The sequence below is a fragment of the Bombus impatiens genome, unplaced genomic scaffold (genome assembly GCF_000188095.3).
Source record: "Bombus impatiens unplaced genomic scaffold, BIMP_2.2 scf_0318, whole genome shotgun sequence".
Classification (NCBI taxonomy): Eukaryota; Metazoa; Arthropoda; class Insecta; order Hymenoptera; family Apidae; genus Bombus; species Bombus impatiens.
In genome coordinates this window covers 741,686-761,382 of record NT_176737.1, presented here as the reverse complement: position 1 = coordinate 761,382, position 19,697 = coordinate 741,686, and the positions used below count along the sequence as shown (strand labels likewise).

General features: G+C 37.2%; 1 long non-coding RNA gene across 1 annotated transcript; it reads left to right on the top strand.

Moving 5' to 3' along the window:
• Window positions 1–2,508: 2,508 nt before the first annotated feature.
• On the top strand, window positions 2,509–18,515 carry LOC112212778. Its single transcript, XR_002946586.2, has 3 exons — window positions 2,509–2,520; window positions 7,796–7,798; window positions 18,338–18,515. It is a non-coding gene; the product is annotated as an uncharacterized LOC112212778 (long non-coding RNA).
• Window positions 18,516–19,697: the final 1,182 nt, after the last annotated feature.

Here is a 19,697-nt window from a genome sequence, read left to right as displayed (position 1 = left end):
CAACAGGTGCACCCCACGATACGCACGTTGACCACCTCTTGAGTCGAACGTATAATGCATTCTTAACCGTCTTTCTTAACTACGATTTCCTTCGTCTTGTCGGTTAACTTCGTTTTATCATACGAAGTATCGCAACTGTTCCTTCGTTGGATGTAACGGTTTTCTGTTGGACACTCGTTAAATATCGAAACCATTAGAGCGGCCGTTGGAGAAGTTAGGAAAGTTTGACGCAGTAAATTTTACCGGCTGTTTAATAACTTCTACCGTAACGTGGCTCGAGAAGTTTGCAAGGTTTTAATACGCGCACGGATATACATGAACTATTAAACGTTTTAAACTAGCCATGCGAAATACGCGACAGGTGAACGCCTTGTTGAGCTTGTGCATATAGAGTTTTCTCGATCTTTTTTACAAAGTTCCTCGGGACTCATCCTTCTCCATCTTTTTATTCTTTGCTCTTTTTATGTTCGGTTGCGCAAGTTTCTAATTAGTACTTCAAACTGTGAAGTTATGATACTGCCATGCGTTTACATCGTTCGTGGAAAGTTCATAAAGGATGAGAAGGAACGAGCATTCTGTCTTTTTTTTCCAGCGAATTGAGAGTGCACAATTTTTGTTTGACTTATTAGTTTATACGACAATTGTACGTTTGTTCTTTCTGTTAGAAAGGATCATATTGAAGTTGCGTTTTTTTAACTCTCTACGACCTGAATCTCTTCTTACAAATGAGAAAAATTGATTTTCCAAATAGTTCATAGAAATGAATAACCTTTCTAATTGTTTATTGTTACCATCCTTACAATTTAATTCTCTTACATTTTACAAACTAAAAATCACATACTATAATAATAATAATGAATAAATTGTAAGAATGATAAGTACGGTTGATGATGAATATATTCGAACCTACCGTTAATTAATAATTAACGATTAAAATCCTAAAAATTTGTCGATCGTCCCTCCCAACTCGTTCTCTCAAAGTAAGCTTTAAGAATTCATTTTTCGCGCCCATCGTCTGGCATTGGTAGAGAACGGAGTGGCAACGGATTAATATTCAAACAAATAAATATTTATTTTGCAATCAACCAGCAACAGGTAGCAATGTAATTAAAGCGTGCAGTTTAAACATTATTTTAACAACGCTCTCGGCCGCTGACAGATATACGATAATTATTGATGGCAATTAGAGGGCGTGCGATAATGTGGGATTATGTGGATTTATAATGTAATTAATACCAGCGCAGAAATATTAGTTTTTCTGCGTCGATCGACGCGGTGAGAGGAAATTTTACTGAAATAACGCACCTCATTCCCGGCCCGTAAATCGCGACTCCATCGGCCCCGCCTCCAAAAGTTGGCTTTTCACTTGTTGACTAATTCATTGTTTCATCGCCGCTTCGATGATGCGTAATGCACCGTTTCAACGAAACAAACAACGCATTCTCTATGCTTATTGTACGTTATTCTACCTGCGACGTCTATATAAAATGCGCGTATGCACGTAAGTCAATCGCGATAAATTACCGGGACGATTCTATTTCGAGGAAATGGCTAGCGCGGTTAATCTTGATGCCCGACATCTTCCCATGAATCTTGCGAGTAGCGACGATACAGCAGCTAAGTAATTGTATACGGAAGTGTAATGGCGTGATGGCCAGTATGATAATTAAAGGGCGTGACGGCAGGTCCGTAAGTACGCACGCACGATATCACCAGCAACTTTTAACGTTGATGCGAACACCGGAAACGAAATTCGTTCACGCGCACCGAACCCTTCCTTCGACAATTGTTAAGGGAGAACCTACGACATGACTGCTGTTTGTGGTTATCGTTGAAGTAGGAATTGAGACTTACCTGTGTTTAAAGGTGCAATAGCGTTTATAGATAGATCATCTATGTATATTTACGCGAATTTATATTTTTACAAAGGTAATTTTAAAGATTGAAATTTATGGTTACGATATGTACATCACTCGGTAGAGAAAACTGAATGTGTCTGTTTTTAGTCTTTTCTACATGTGCCAATGTAACTGACATGGTTTTAACATTCGAAATGGAAGAAAATGACACGATAAAGGTTAGAAGTATCGCAGAGTAATTAAAATGACGATTTATTTGCGGCGCCTGATAAATGTGGTTGCAACATGTAACAGTTCGTTTAATGATGCCGCTTGAAATTATTTACATATTATCTGCCATTGCCGTATTTACACGAACATAATATCATTAATTTACCACTTTCGTGTGCACCGTGAAATTCAAAAATTGAAATTCGAGTACAGGAGATCGATAGAACGATCATCACACACGTATCCATATGCCAGGAACGTTTACGGCATTCTGTGAATGTGTAAATATATGTCTCTTCTTCCCATTAATCATTAGCACTACATTTTGTGATTTCAAATGCCACGGATTTGTTTACAAATCGATTTTAGTATTTTTTCTTGTCTTCTTCTAATTTGCTCGTTGCTTTGAAATTAATTGTCCAATGATAAACGACAAGTTTCAATTTTGTAAGTATGGTTTAATACGCTGCACTGCATCTGTGATTTGAACTGTCTGTAAAAGGAGATATTTACTGCTAAATTTTCGATAAACGCGTAAATACTCGCAGTTTAATTATTTTCTATAAAATTTCTCGCATTTAAATATTCTCATATTATTTGTAGTTCGTCGTATGAAGCGTATTTCATTCTGTTTCGTACCAACCTGCGATTTGATACAAGTAGAATCGATTCTTACACACAAATCCAAAATCTTCTGTGCACCGCCTGCAAAGGTTGGATTGCGCGAGGGTTGAAGATCCCAATCAAGATATGCCACTTGCTTCGGGACTATGGTATCTTAGCACGGCGTTATCAAGAAGGGACTATCTTTATTCGCAATAACCTTCGAAACTCACTCTATTCACGGACTAGTAGACATTTGAGCAACAACCAACCGGTTAGTTAAGGATTTCGTCAGAATAAAGCTGCATTGATGGGAAGATAAATTCGTGAAATCGAAGATATTATGGGCACGTAAATGTGTAAATTTAATAAATTAATAAGTTATTATTATATCGTACGTAATTGAAATTATTGATTCTGATGTCTCTGTGATTCTGAATGTCCTATATCTTGAATATTTCAAAATCAACTTATAGGACGACCTAAAATATGTAGTTGATATATATGCTTCTTTGCATATGTGAAATTTCAGCATCATTTAGTTTATTGCTTATTATTTAAATACGTTTCTACCAATTACAATATTTGTATTGTATACATTTATAATAATTATATACATATGTCCCAGGTCATCGTATTATGTACAATAAATATTACTGTTGATGTGAATCGTTTTAAACTATACTCTTTCGTTTATCTATACTCTTCTTACAAATCTTGATATTTATAATATCTTTAATGTGTAACTCTTAATATTTATCCTAATAATAATGCTACTGTAGTTGTACAACGATCCTAATGATCAATTAAAAAAACGTGTCTATATCTATGTCAAAACATATGATTTTCAAAAGAACAATGAAACGTTAATTGCCAACATAGATAATTGTTCTTCTTTTTTAACATTTTTTTGAAACTTTTTCTTTTATGTAAACGATATACTCGTATCAATCTCTACCTAAAAATGGTCATCTGGGTGTCCTCTACCAGTTTACGAGTATCAAATCAAACTAATCAAATCCCCCACGATAATTTGTAACATTTCTAATTAGGGTTGAAATTAACATCGCGTATTGGTTTAATTAGAAATATATTATTTTCGATCGACGCTTCAGTCATTAATTAGCCACTGACGGTGTGTAGAAAGTACGCATTGAAAAGTACAATTGACGAGGAACGACGTCGGGACGGTTTTAAAGGCGAAAGTATGATTTAAAAGCAAACACGAGGCCGATTAATCGAGAAAACAGCGAGTGGTCGATCGAGATTTGAAGGGCAAAGGTTTGAGAGCGACCGGGGAAACCGATTAACTTACAAATTCAGTCGGCCGTTTCAGGAATTCCTTTCGCGACGCGTCATTTTCACCGATCATTTCACCTTCATGCTAATTACACGCAAACACTTCGCGTCATTATATTCATTGACACCGTCGCGATTGGATAATATGAGCGCAAACAGCGAGTAATTGTTTCGACGATCGCGAATATTTTGTCGTTTCCAAAAGCGAGCCACGGTTGATTCGTTGCACGTGGACTGGCGGTCGCCTCGCTTTAATGCGCATGGAAAAAAGGGGGAGAGAAATAAACCGATGGAAAACCGCGGCGCACGCTGGGAAAGTGTCGCCGACACGCGACCGTACAATGAGATATTAATACCCCCATTTGATTTCGATTTCCTGGAAAAACGTTCGATGGAGATAAAATTACTAGCAACAACGGTACGCCGTCACAATAAATCAACCGCGACCACGTATACTAACGACTATCCAAACGAAATGCCGATTATACGTTTGAAAATTTGGTCTGGTCTCACATTCCGATAGCAGTGCATCTTTGATGAGGTGGCGTCTCCTTGAACCTTTTCCAGCAAGTGTGCTATTACTCTTTGAAGAACTGCTTCTTCGTGATCTATATGCAAATAGGATATACCAGGCGTATATTAAGCAGTTAAGGTGTAAATGTTTGGACAATAATTTTAATTACGTTACGATTGAGGTCTTCTATATTAAACCTTAAATGTATAGTCTTTCAAATATAATAGAACAATTTAAAATCTCTAACCTTTATACTACGAAACTATATGCGAGAAGAATACGAATCTGGATATTTCACCTTTTTGCATGTTTCACTTGAGTATAATTATTCCCTGGATGCACCGTGTGTAGAATATATGAATAAGTTATAGAATAGTCATTGTAAAAATACCATAAATTATTTATCTTCTGGTAATAGGTATAGCACAACATTTTAAATAATGTAATGTTAAATAATATTTTGAATATAACATTAAAAGTAACAACTATAAATAAAGAGTATTGAGACGCTCGAGTTATAGGAGTAATAAGATAATAAAGCGAAAGTAATTCTTTTGTGTTTGTTTCTCTGTTTCAACGTACTGATGTTTCAGCATATCATGCAGTAAGTGCAATGTGTCTGGTATATTAGGAAATATAGGTGTGTTTGCAAATGACAACATTATGCACTTAAGGATTAAGCAGTTTCTGTACTCGTGTTATTACTTTGAGGAGATAGATAATGGCACTAAAGCTGTTTTAAATTAAAAAATTAAAATATTAACGCAAATTAACAAAATTTTCATAATTAAAAGATGCTTCCTTCGATACGGTGTACTTATCCATGACTTTTCCCCCAAAATATCCAGCTCCTATCCAGTTGAAGCAAAAGAAATCTCATGGAATGTTTGAGAGAAAATACGCCGACGCATCATCGATCCGTCGAAGCCAGATCGAAATTGAAGCCTAACTACGGGTCAACCCACGTGCGATATTGTACATTCAATAGGGTCATCGTATCAGTGGGTCGTGTGCCACGATACATCGACGCGGTGGTTCCCCCCATGGTTCACCCCTTGATAATAGTATTATGACTCGCCTGATTGTGGAAATAAACACGGGATCGCACGGGGTGCGGCGTATACGTGTATATATTATATCCACGCTTGTAATCGCGTCTATGACGCGTATACATGCAGACGTGTGCGTGCAACAGCAACACGATTGAGTCGGCCGCGCGCTGTTCATTAGGCTGGACAAATACATGCAATAATAAATTCGGTATCAATGATCGATCGTTATTTCGATCGGTATTTTGATCGGGACCTTCGATAATTGTTCAATCGTGTGTTTACAACGTTTCCAGTTAATAACAGACAGAGGATAATGTGGCTACTATCGGTCTTACGATTGAGCTTATTACGATGATAGCTGTTCGATTCTTTTGAAATCTTTGAATAATTCAAGCTGTGTAAAATGGAATAGTTTTAGTGAAATTTTATTATCAAACTGCAGATGCTTATGCAAAATTGGATCCTTACGAATACAATCGAAGAAATAGAATTTAAATAGAGATTCGCTTAATAATTTAAGTATTGTAACGAGTATTTATTTTAGATATTTACAGGTATAATGGCATTTTGTACGCTTTTGCGTATTTCAATATTCAGTCTATTCATTATTAAATTGCACAAACGTGTTAAGTGCTAAAAGACGTTAATATTATAATGTGATACTGACAACCAATGTACAAAAAATCTTCCATAAAAATATATATTAACACAAACACAATTACATCTCGTCTTGGTCAGAATTTCAAATTCTTCTACAATCTTTCCTTTTTTTCCCTAGGTTTCAGAAAGAAAAGTCTGTCGACACCTAAACACGGGGCATTGTAGATGTGCAGGGGCGACGACCGGAAGCATCAGAAACGCGAAATTCAGGAATGTTTCGTAGGAAGAGGCGACGTGCAACAGGCGCCTCGGTCGAAGGGCACATACACTCGGGCTGCCTCAGAATCTTTGGTATTTGATCGGTATCGATGAGGACCAATACGTGCGTGTCCATGTACACAACAGACGCGGGGGGAACGTGGCGTGGTCAGGCATGAGCGTGGCTGTGTGCTCGACGAGAATGTGCCCGTTTTGTATACGGGTATCGAGGTCACTATGCCAGTGGAACACACGTTAAGGGGGTTGTGCACCCCTCGATACGATCATACGGATACGTAATGGTAAACGACCGATCGTATCGTCAAGTTCGATCGATCGATCCCGTTCAGAGCCGTAGCCAACGCTTTAGTATCTATAAACGCGCTGCCAGGATTTACTGTCGCTTCAGGCGCGTGTCCTGTGTACTAATTATTGACGGTGACTGCGTAAGTCGAATTATTAATGTTAAATCGTCGAGGGTATACGCGCGAAAATGATCTGAAGCTTGGCTAAATCTTATTTTGTCTTGATTGTAGAAGATTGCCATGCTGAGTTGTTTCCAAAGTCTTCATGTATTTTGTTCACTATATCTTTGATTAGTTTCTTAATCTGTTAATCGGACAAGGCGAATTCACTCGTCATTCAATGGTAATTTTTTGTTTAAAGATACCCTATATCATTGCGTATAATTTCGCTTTTGTTCATGTTCGTATTTACAAGAATTTGAACTGATTTACCTAAAATTGAATATGTGTTTATCATTAATTTTGAATCTCATAGTTATAGAAATTATTGGTTAAATTAAGCATGGTGAAATTAATTTGTTAATATTATTTTGTAAATGCAAACCATCAATAGATATTAACTTGCTAGAGAAGAATATCATCAAAGTTATTGTTTGTCTTAATTAATTAATTATTTATAAAATATCGCTAATCAAAATAGAACTTTTGTTTTGTATTAAAATGTACAATTTTTGAAAAATTAACTAACCATAAGCGATACTTCGATTCATTCAAAGTTTGAATTACAATAAGAAGAAGGATGAGAAATACAAATCTGTATACAATTTATTTTTATTATGATCAGTTTGTTCAGGAAATAATTTACTGAATAATTCTTTCCTCATCGTGATCAGACAGTTTTGAATCCTTTACGTTGACTGTGTTTCAAATATCTTAAAAACGCCGCAATTAATAGTCTCGGATGACATAAAAGGATACTTTCACGACATTATATTTCTGAATTATAAGAGAAACGTATCGTGAAGCGGGTTGAAATGATCCAGAAGTTTTAGAGACTTCAGCCGTTAAAATGCTTACACTTTCCACTCCCTTGTGTTTCATTAATTATGTCTGCTTGAGGCGGCTTTGAAAAGTCGTCTCTCGCGTGACCAAAAGAGGGTGTGGCTGTCATCCGGTTAGTCGACGGATATCTGATATTAAGACGTTACCACTTCTCTTGGTTATGTAAAAGCTCTGACGAGCTGCTATTTCATTTATCGAACCAATATGGCTAATCCATTTGATTAGTTTCTAAGTTTCTGCCATGTCATCGTCGCAGTAATTAAAACACTTTTTATCAGGCGTGTTTGATGTCTCATACCAACGAAATCGATAAAACCTGAAAGTAAATTGTCAGTTTTTATAATTATACACCTTGTTCATCATACAGCAATGCATCGAGAACTTTTTGTCTATCGTGAATTTTTTTTATATTAAAGAATAAAAAATACTATGAGTGGATTCGTGAAAAAAGTAGAAATTGACTGAGGGAATTTGTACAGAAAATTTTCTCTTCTTTTCTCTAAATAGCCAATGAATTAGCTGGAATATTTTCAAAAAATTGTACTTTGCTGCATACGTTTTTCAAAGCGCTTGATGTAATTCGTTAAAATTTTTTATAATATGTCCTATCCATGTTGGGATAAAAATACTGCTACACATAGAGCATAGAACTTAAATTCACAAAATATCTATAGCTTGAAATACTTCGTTTATTAATGCCGTAAACATACATTAATCTCACTTTATTACATTATTAACCGAACCTGTAATTCGAAGAACATCTAACCTCCTAACCTTCCGCGATATTAAAATTCATCTTTGTACAAAACCTGTCTACACGAGACCTTCGTATCATATTAATAACACCGGATCGATACGTGTCCGTAATTTCGTGAACTTTACTCCACTCGTTACTTCAATCTTTCTAAACCGAAATTACAAGAACGAACAATATTCAAACACTGGTTCAACTTCAAAATATCGTTGAATTCGCACGATATTCCAGAAGTCGACAGCGCACGGTGTCTTGGAGAAACGTGGAAGCAGGTTCGTGCGAAGGGCGCGCGGAGAGGGTCGGAGGGAGTCGAAAATCAAGTTGAACCGGGTTGGGTAGAGTCGCATGAAAGGCGAACGACCAAACGGGGCTCGGAGGGAAGACAATTCACGGGCTTAGCCGCGTAATAAGAGACCAGTGTTTTTGGCTCGGCATGGGACGATGTTGTCCGGCCGCTGGATCACCGTGCACAGGGGGGTTGAACGTGGGTGGACCGTGGGATGAGGGTGTCCAGTGACGATGGGTCGCCATGGTAACCGACTGCACCACCACGGCACCCTGTGCATCCCCCACGGCTGCAGTTTGAGTTTGCGAGCGGAACTGCATCCTGCAGAACAGAGAAGGGGGCGCGGTGTAGAGGGCGAAAGGGTGAGTCGGAGGGCAGAGGGACGACGTCGGAGGGACCCTGAATTTCGGTGGATAAGTGCGGCGCTAGCTAGCCGAGGTAGAGGGGCGAATGGGCCGCGGGGGAACGGGCAGTCACCCCTGCGAATCTATGTCTAATGATTATCGCGCATCCTCAGACCGTCCGGATCCCATGAAAATTCAGACTTCCGCGTTCATTAAAAATGTCAGCGTTCCGTGGATTTTCACGGGGTTAAAGATCGACGAAAACGCGTACTCGAGCGTATTCTACAATAATATCTCGATGCGAATTCGTGTATCGTGGAATAATTTACAAAACGCGATACGATTCGGCTCGATTTCTTCGCGAAATTACGAAATGTTACAGGGAGAATGTACTGTCTTGTTCAGAACTGTTACGACACTGACTAATCTTCATTGAATCCAGATCGAACAGTCGATTAACTATAATTGAATAATTTCCGAATATGTATTTACAATCGATATCGAGTATAGCGTTTGTTTTGTCAAGCAAACAAGCAAAGCATTGTCAAATTTCTTTTGGTATTTTAGGATAGATCATGCGTTGAAATATAAATGTTTCATCGTAGATATTGTATTAAAAAAATTTCCTTTTAAAAAGAAATTAATGTCGCGTTAAGTTGTAACATTAAAAATGTCGGATTTTTAACGACTCGACATTACTCGGGATCTTATTATTTATTAATATGATAAGCTATCCACGTTAAAAATTTTTTTAATATATCCGTACGACATCACTTACGAAATGATCTGGTACATAATTTCTGAGCTTTTTATTACGATGTTGAACATACGAGTTCTTTATAGCTTAATGTTTGAGATAGTATTTTTTAAAAATTTAAATAATTTCCTAACGATTTGCGAAGGTTTATTTTATTTCTCCTTAAGTGTCTTAGTACTTACAAATGCGACTGTAGTTCCACGATTCGGAATCCATTGTTTGTATTTTGATTTTCGCCGGTGGTTGGTGGTTGAATTTACGAGTAAAGCTGAGGTTTTCGCGGCGCATATCGTTACTGTCAAGACCGAATTAGTAGAGAGTGTTGAGAATTTGAGAGCTTCGGGTTTCGACATAAAATTTATCGCAACTTGTATGGTTCGAGCTTTAGGGTAGTATCAATGGAGATAATAGATATGCATGACGCATGCATGAAATGCATTTGCGAAATGTATGCACCGGGATGTGGATGATACCTCTGTATCTAAAATATTTTGTAAACAATATATCCATGCTGTGAAAAGCGAAACTTGCTACATGTTGTAGATACAATACGTTTTTTCAGTCCTCTATTTTTTTTTTACCTGTAGCCATTCGAGAAATGGGATTAGTGTGATAGTGACGGCCCAGAATTGTAGGAATAAAATGTACAAATAGAAATTTTTATTACCTGCAAATATAGATAAATTATACTAAATTGCAGAAAAAAGACTATTTTTCCTATGAGAAGTAGCTAATATTTTACTACTAAAAAAATTTGACTTTCATGTTTTACTTATACAACTTATATAAATTCATTTGAAGCATTTTCAATCTCAGTTTAGTGTATTACCTATACATCCCATTGACCCTTTCAACTAATTATAATTTTCAAACATTCTGAGGATATGTTTCATATTTTCTTTTAAGATAGACAGAGAAAACAAGTGACTTATGTAAGAAATAAAACTCTTACCGAGTTATCTAACTTACTATATTATTTCTTCGCAATTATTTCTACAAAAACAAGACATTTTCTATTTGTTAAAAAAGAGCTTCTGTATTACACGTAGCACGCAATATCATTAAATTCAGAATGAGTTAATTCCACTGTACGTCTTACGCTCATTAGTCACAAAACATTAGATTGCCGTATGACGTGGAGATTATTGCAACCGGTACAATACACTTTGATTAATGTATCTTCCCCCTTCATTCCAACGACACACGATTCTTTTCTAACTGCGACTAGAAAGGAGGACTAACTGATTGCCTTAATCACGCCAGAGTCAATCAACGATGGAAACGATCGAAGATCGTAATTAAAATTCACTCAGGGTGTATCTATCGGATCGATTCTAATAGCCTTTGAAAGGAACGCATGCCTGTGCGTGGCGTTATTACCTCTGAAGTATCGCAGTCGTCGAGGCTGACACGGCACGAAGAAAACTAGACCAGTGGCAATTTATGATACCGATCGGACGATAGACGTGTAACGACTTTTACTCTATGGCGAAAGCGGGCCGATAATGGTTGTTCCAGAGCGAATCTCCTTGAACGAGGCCAATCGTGGTCGCTTTGCGCGAAACACGATATTAGGGCTCGGCACGCTGATGGACGTGCACGCGACTTTCGAAGTTTTTCGCGGGAAGGGGTTGTGTCCTGTACGGAAGCCGCGTTACATTATTTATCTTATTTATCGGAGTTTGCGCCATTTTCTGATCAGATCTCGCGATAACGGTCACGTACGACCCGCACCGCCGGAGACAACACACAAGGTGGCGTGCCTGAAAATTATTATATGCCTTACTTTGCCGTCTGTCCGTCGAGTGAATATTTTATTAATTCCATAAAGCGCGCACCCGCGGGCCTTGTCTGCCTGTGCACGCGTCGCAAGTACCTATTTTCGTCGCTACACACTTTTGTCGAATTTCGGTTACGTTCTACAACGACTATGTCGTTCTACGAGCAACAGAGAAAGGATTGAGCATTGAAAGCTGCGAATCAGCTTATGAGCAGTTTTTCGGAAAAGACTGTGACAATGCCTTTTTGGAGGAGACTGGCGAAATTTGATGCATCGTCTGAATGGTTATTGTAAAAAAGAAGCTGATGTACATAGACGTACACTATCGTTCGTAAGAATACAGATAATTCGGCCAATTTGTACTAACGGTATTTAGATTTGACCAAAGGAAATTAACGATGAGTTAACTCATTAAAGACCAAGCAGTGAAATAGATATATTATAGAATATGTATATATTACAATTGTATCTATATCGCTATTGTCAAATATTATAAGTACTTAATAGTGAAAGGAACATCAGCTTCTCGCCTCAAGAATATTCGCGGTCCCTTCAGCTAGGTTTCCTTACGTCCTTAGATGTAAGCCGCAAACTATGAATTTATGCAAATCGAGATAGGACTAGCAAATCTCCACGATCTCGACTGACCCTCTTCAGTCCCTACACTGTACTGGCTTACGGATCGAACTTCGTGGCCTCTGGTCTAAACGGACTAACTAAACGACCAGCGTCTGGACTTAACCGACTGTTAAGTTCGATTCGAGTTACTCCGAAGATCGAACCCGTTTAATCTGCAGGATCCGTAGGAAAATGCAGCAAGTTGAGTATGCGAGCGCTACGCGACTGCTTCGAAGGAATCCTGGTCTGGGGATGGATTTCAATCGAAATCTTGGAATATGACGAATGTCGACGCGTGAACTGCAAACACGAGGGGCATGAGATTCCGCGGCCCATAACAGGAATCTCTTACGAATCGAATCAACACGTATCTTGTTAGTGTCGCATTAAATTCCATGATCAGGAGAATGAAATTTCTTTCCAATTTTGTACAAATATATCGTGACTCATGAAAATATTTCAATTCTAAAATTTGATTTAGTCAATAATTCTTTCTCTTAGAAATCTTTTTCTGCTTATTTCGCGAATGAATTAAAATGCATGATAACATAGATAATTATGTGATTATTGCAAAAAAAATTTATAATATTTTTAATAGAATCAAGAATCTGATATGTGACTTTAAAAATATATATCACTCGCGTCACAACAAATTTTACATTTTTAGAGCATTAACTTGTAAATAGATATTTTATTAAATAATTCGAGTATCTCAATCTTTTTTCTCAATATATTCTTTCTTAGGAATATGTTAAATGCCTATCAAAGTTAATAAAAATTGTTTTTAATTTACGGAGAAAATGTGGAAAAAATAGTATCTATAAAATGCATATGTAATATTTTCGACCACAGAATTCTATTCACTTTTGAATCTAATATATGTTTGCTGAGTTATCATATATTATATATTATATCGGCATGTACATGAAGCCATAATTTTTCATATCATATTAGTACATCATGAAATATTCTTCTTGAAAAATATGTGAGTCAGTATTTCTTTAAAATTTCCGTTTCAGCTATCGCTTCATTTTTATGTGAGCATTTTACGATAGTATAACGCTTGACATATGATACAGAAATAATAGCATAGGTAGTCGAGCAATGTTCAATCACTTCAATAAAATAAATTATCTTTTTATATAGAATAAGAAAGGACATAAATATAATTCGTCAATTTTCATCTTTTACCTATTTACTTAAATTTTACGCGAATTTAGGAAATTAATTAGTAGAACACAGTATAAAATAAATAACTATTCATGAAATCCAATTGACACCTGTTAGGCACAACAGTAAATTGACTGAATCGCACGTACTGTGTTTCAGGCATATTAACCAAACACAATCGAGTCAATCTCTCTCTACGTTCAATTCACAGTATAGTAAAAAGTAAATGGACTTACCAACGTAACAGAACTCATCCCTATAATTTCTTAGAATTCAAATAAAAAGTTCAAATAAGAAGAAAAGTTGAAAAGCTTTCTAGAAAAATTTAACAAAATGATATAATGACACTTTGTACTTTCTACGTTTGCAAAATAAATAAAAATTTTACTAAAGTATTTAATCGTTTGATTAGAAAACATTACATTCGATCATATTTACCATATATAGTTCTCCATTTCAGAAAATTCCTCGATTGCCAATGAAATGATGCTCTGTTCACCGACCGATCTCAGAATGTCAATTCTATCTTAGAAAATAGACCAGTCAAGTAAAATAATATCTGGAAAAAGGAGCCATGATATTCGTCATGATATAATCGATGTAATATCGCCAATTTTAATTGCACCCAATTAACTTGATTTTACCTTACTTTTCGTGCATTACGCAATATATCATATCTGATATCTCATTTCTATTGATACTTTGTTGCGTGTATAGTCATCGCAGGCAGCAGAAAGATCGCGCGTGTGACACCAGGCGAGGTCTCAGGGAAATAACGAATGCAAGAAATCAATTCTGCAGCGAGATAACCGTGAGTGTATGCGTTCCGTAGCCGGGAACCGACTGGGCGAACGATAAGATCAGTCGCGTGAGCCAACTCGGGGGTAGTTTGCCCTAAATGGCTAGTCCCATTTCCCTCTTCTCTAAGTAGCTCTAGGTATTTGTACTGTCGACGGTACAGTCGCCCTTGCCTCACTATCGCCGCCTCTCACCGATATAACTTACACACCTATCGTCGAGGCCTATACGCGTTTCCTAGCCAGCCCCTTTATTCGTGAACGTCAGATCGAGATACGATAAGGGGGAAATCACTAATGTCCGCTGGTGTCTGTTGTGAATAGCTCGTTTTACGAAGGTCCGTCGACGAAGACGTACGTGGATTAGTTTTCTTCGAGAAGCCTTTATACCTGATAAAATCGAACAGTTAGAGTAGATTTTCTTTGCTAGAGAAAATGTAGATTCCATAAGGAATGTGATGAAAAGAGTTATAAGCGTAGGAATGATTTATCGTATTTTCCATGTACATGTTATTAAGAAATCTAAATTCGACACTTGGAAAGTACATTTATCGCATGAAACGTTTACGCTGTATTTTCTTCAACGAAGCAGTAAAATCGTTGAAATAGTCTGTGCTACGATGTTTAAACGTGCTAGTTATTATGACAAACCTACGATTCTTATCTTCCTAATAAAAATTTATTGTTATATTCTTTTATAATTATATTCTATTAATATTCAATGAGTGAAAACAACGTATTTACAACTTTAGTTTCAGTCGATTAAAAATCAAAGCAAAAAAGGAAAGGAGAACTAGCACCAGCATATAAAAGCCAGTATGAACTTCTGCGTCTAATTCATCCATGAACTGAAACACACCGACTGGTCTCGGGAGCGCGCTTAATCCATCATCGAATACACCGAGCGACGATTACAAGCGCTAGATCGCGACTTACGGACGCACGTGAATCCGAGTCGCGAGCGACGCAAACAACGCGGCGCTTCGATTATCCCCGAATTTTCCGCGGACCGGTCGCCGAGTTAAGGAACAATTTGGCAAAAAGCGCGCGTCAGATTCGTCAGCGTTTCACCAGCGGCGTATGGCACGCTGGAGCCGTTTGGAATTCCACGTGGCGCGCTCCTTGCACCCTGTCCTTCCAACCCTGCTGGCCTGAGAGCGCTTTTGGGCTAGGCGAATCCCACGAATCGAACGAGAGCTGTGTAGCTGCCTGAAATCCTGACGTCCTGACGTGGCAGTGCGCCGACAGAAGCGAGAGCCGGCACCAGGCTCGCTAGCTAAGCTCAGCACATTACTGTGTGCCTTCCGGCTTACATCCGACAATGTTTTCATATTATGGCCCCGAATGTTTACGGCGTGCTAGCTGCATTATTCCCTTGCTTCTTCTTCCGTTTTGCCCGTCGCTTGTTCACTGTTCTTCCACGAACTTAAGTCCTTTCGACGTTTTTCCACCCCCTCAACCCTGGAGCTCAGGCTGTTCTTGGCACATCCGGTAAGCCAGCGCGAGCTGGCGCTCAGAATTGCACCGGAACGTGTCTCTTGGCATCCGAGCAGCTTCTCACCCGGACGGCCTTCCAACGAGAACGAGCTTAAAAGCAGTGAAGGACTCGGCTTGCCTCACGGAAGAGAACTTGAAAGGAACCACGAAAAGGGACACTCGACTCCAGCTCGAGTGCTTTCCTCCGCTTACCGTTTGTCTTCAACTCGTCGTCGACTTCGTTCTCTCCCTCGTTTCCACCATATGGTTATCCTTTACGCTTTTCCAGCTACGTCGACAATTTTTCGCCACCAGCTTTCGTACGAGCGATTCCCTCGTTTCCCGCTTAGGATTTCTCTATGTTTCACGCGGCAACCAAGCCACCTTCAGCTTACGGATCGATGATTTTTACGTTCCAATTGTGGACGAGGTAAATGGTATCGTTTGGCTTTGTATGAGACTGGGTTTTAGGGGGTTGAACTTTGTATTGAAAAAGATCTATTCTTTTTGTGGTTTGTAGATCAAGTATCTCTTACCTCTTAGGAGTCCGATGATTCAAGGGACGAAGAATTTGTTGATAAAAAGAATTTTAAAAAATTTGTAAATATGTACTTTATTTAATCTACTTGTTAGTAATTCAGACTTGAATAGCGTTACTTTTTCTGTCCATAACAGTGGAAGAAAAATTGTTTTTATTAATTTCGAAGGAGTAATTTGAAAAGTTCCTAATAGAAAATAGAAAATGTTTCAATTAATGACTCGCCAGTTCTGAGGATAGAAGTTAATGTAATGGATTATGATAAGTACTTCGCTAAACCAGGAACGAATTTTAACAAAGTATTCTTTATGTTCGGTGCTAAAATAAAATAAATTTAGAATTTGAATACGTCTTAATACCAAAATTTAAATATCTTTATACTATTCTTATTTATCTATAGCATTCTATCATTTCGTTATTCGTAGATTATATACGTTTGATGTATATCATCTACCATACCATACCACCTTTTCATTACTGTAAAAATTATTTCGAGTAATGTAATTTCAAAATTAAAACCTAGGAGACGTAAGAGATTAATTTCAAGAATAAAGATTAATTTAACGCTTAAATCCAGAGTGCTTAGAATTAATAGAACGCTAAATCTCATCAAAATATATCGTTTTATAAAGGCACGTACGCGCGTTTTACCTAAGACAGAAGGTGTACCACAAAGTATGAGAGTATAACATATGGCAATTAAGCTGGAACACGATAAGGTACATCAGACAAATATTTGTCCAGTGATGCCTTTACCTTCGATCCACTAGATAGGACTTTTTCCATCTTATCAGAGTCACACGGATCGAGATTCGGAAATATAAAAATTAAATAAGCGTTGACGAAGGAAGATTTTGCTTTGAGTACGTAGCTTACTAAAAAGCTCATGAATCATCTTTCTATATGTAAAACCTTAATGTAAAAGTTATGTATTTATATATCAGCATTCTGTGTTGTTTATATACATAAATATGGACGTCTACTAATTTCATATGGGACATAATCGATCAAAATTTTGGTACCGTGTAAAATAACGACTTAAAATATACGATAAAAGCTGACAAAAATTATTATTTGTAGGAGTTATAGAAAAATGATGAATGAACAATTACCTCATGGTACTTGCTTGGAGTAGTAAAATTCAGTGATAAAATTTGAGGTAAATTAAAAAGAAAATTTTAATGAAAGTCTGATTTGAATATGAAAAGTCTAATTAAAACCTGAATTTGATTCATTATTTTCGATAACATTCCAGTTTGATTAACATAGATGATTGTAAAAGAGCGAAAGTAGTAAAGATTCGTCGATATTCGAATATGAAGAAATGTAGAAGTTTAAATTATGGGTACAGTGTTCCTCGTGCGCGCTCTTCTTTTTTTCTCTATGGCTATCAGGCGTAACTTCCGTCGAAAAGAACTTTGTAAACTCCGTGATGGTCAAAGAACGGAAACAGCTCGGCCTAAAAGAGTTGAGGCGCTTAACTTTAAGCTGAAACTAATGAGATTGAAGCACGACGTAAATGTCGTCTAACGAACGGAAGAAGCTTTCGGTCTTTGATTCAAAGTACGCCTACTTTTGGAAATTAGGATGCCTTTTAATGGTCGATAAAGCATGGTCGACCAACGATCGAGAATTTTTCCCCAAGTAACGAGCTTACCTTTCGGCCGATTTCAATTTTTAAACAACTTCTGCTGAAATTAAAATCTCCAACGCGATCGCGAAGTTTCACGACATCTGTAAAACAGCAGAGTTTGAAATTCTCTTTTCAGCTTTGATTTTCGTAAGTCACGAGTACAGATGGTAATTTTAGAAATATGCGGAATATCATTTTGCGAGATTACCTGTTAGATTTATGTATTTCCGTTATTCTATTAAATCTAAATACATATATACTGCACATAGAAAATTTTCATTAAATATTTTTAAATATATAAATTAATATGTGAATAAAGTGTAACTGAGGAATATCTCAAAGTATGTAAACTAATGCATAAAATAAGTATGTATTTATTGTTTCAGAGTAGACTGGATTAATCAGTTATAGTCTAACGATAGAAACTAAAACAATATTCGAAATTCAGCGTGAAAATATTCTTTTCTGTCAGAAACTATAAGTTTGATCACGAAACTAATACGTATTAGACATTCGGACTGCATCAAATTCTTTATTCTACAAAAGCGCATGTAAATTAGGAGTAAAAAGAAGCAAATCGATGTGCCAGCAATCGTGAATGTTGAAGAAGCAGTCGATTCTTGGTAAACATTAGTGTTTCTAGACGAACCATTTGTTCAACAAGGAAAAAGCCAGAGGATAATTTATTAACCTATCCAGTAGAAATCTCGAGACACAGACAGACCTTGTGCATGAGCGATTTCGATTAAGTCACATATGGCTGATTCAGTTGTCGTTTTATCGAATGATAAGTCGAAGCGATTAAACTACACCCTTTTCCTGTAACGCGCACCTGTTCCTTTCGCGTCAGTTTTATTTGCTAGATTCTTTTTTTTCAATCTATTCACATTTCCGATCAGAGGCAAAGTGCCTTTATCAGCAGGACAAGGCATATTCTCGGCTAAGATAGGATTATTTAAATCAATAGGATATTTGGGTCAAGTTAAGCAATTTAATCTACCTTGTAATTTGTTAAATCCTGTTAGAAGAATTTTTTTAACGATCTGTATTCGAAAACAACTTGCTAAACGATGAAATATATGGTGTACATTGACAGCTCGATTACTATCATTTTCTACTCAACGCCTATTCATCCAAAAAGCAAGAAGTTATTTTTAGGAGAAATTTTATTCTTTATTTTATTATTCCTCGTACGATACTTCGTTACTGACTCGAATAACTCTAATTATTTTTCAAGAAATACTTTTTGCCGAGTTTAAAGTACTTGCACGATATTTTCTCATCTTGTCGTCGTTATCCTAAAACTAACGGTGTCTCATAATATACAACAAGTTCGATTACTCTGTATAAAGCTGAAAATAAAGTTTTAAGATATTGAAGCTTAGGTGACTCAAATAATCCTAGCTTACTATACGTTTCGAACGAACAATGGTAATGTCGTCGAAGATAGCGAATTTAAAGGCGATAGTAAGTTCGAAACGCGATGCGATACGCGCGATAAAGCGATACAGCATGTAGCGCAATCGAACGCCGTGCCGCTTAATTTTCCAGCGGGCACCGTGCAATTACATGCTTGATCGCATATAATTTTCTAAAATGTTTATCTTCCTAGTAACCACACGCTGTTCGAACGGTTTCGTATAAAATTAGCGGAATTTTATTTCATAACAATCGCATTTCTGCCGCTGCCACAAGTTACGCGGATATTATCTTGCGTGCAACTTTCCTGCGTCAGAAACGAAGCACAATAATCTCGTATTAGCTGATAATAATAATCGTCAGCCTAATAATCGTGACCTCTTCGTCGAATGGAAATTCCATCTACGCTATGTTCCACAGCTC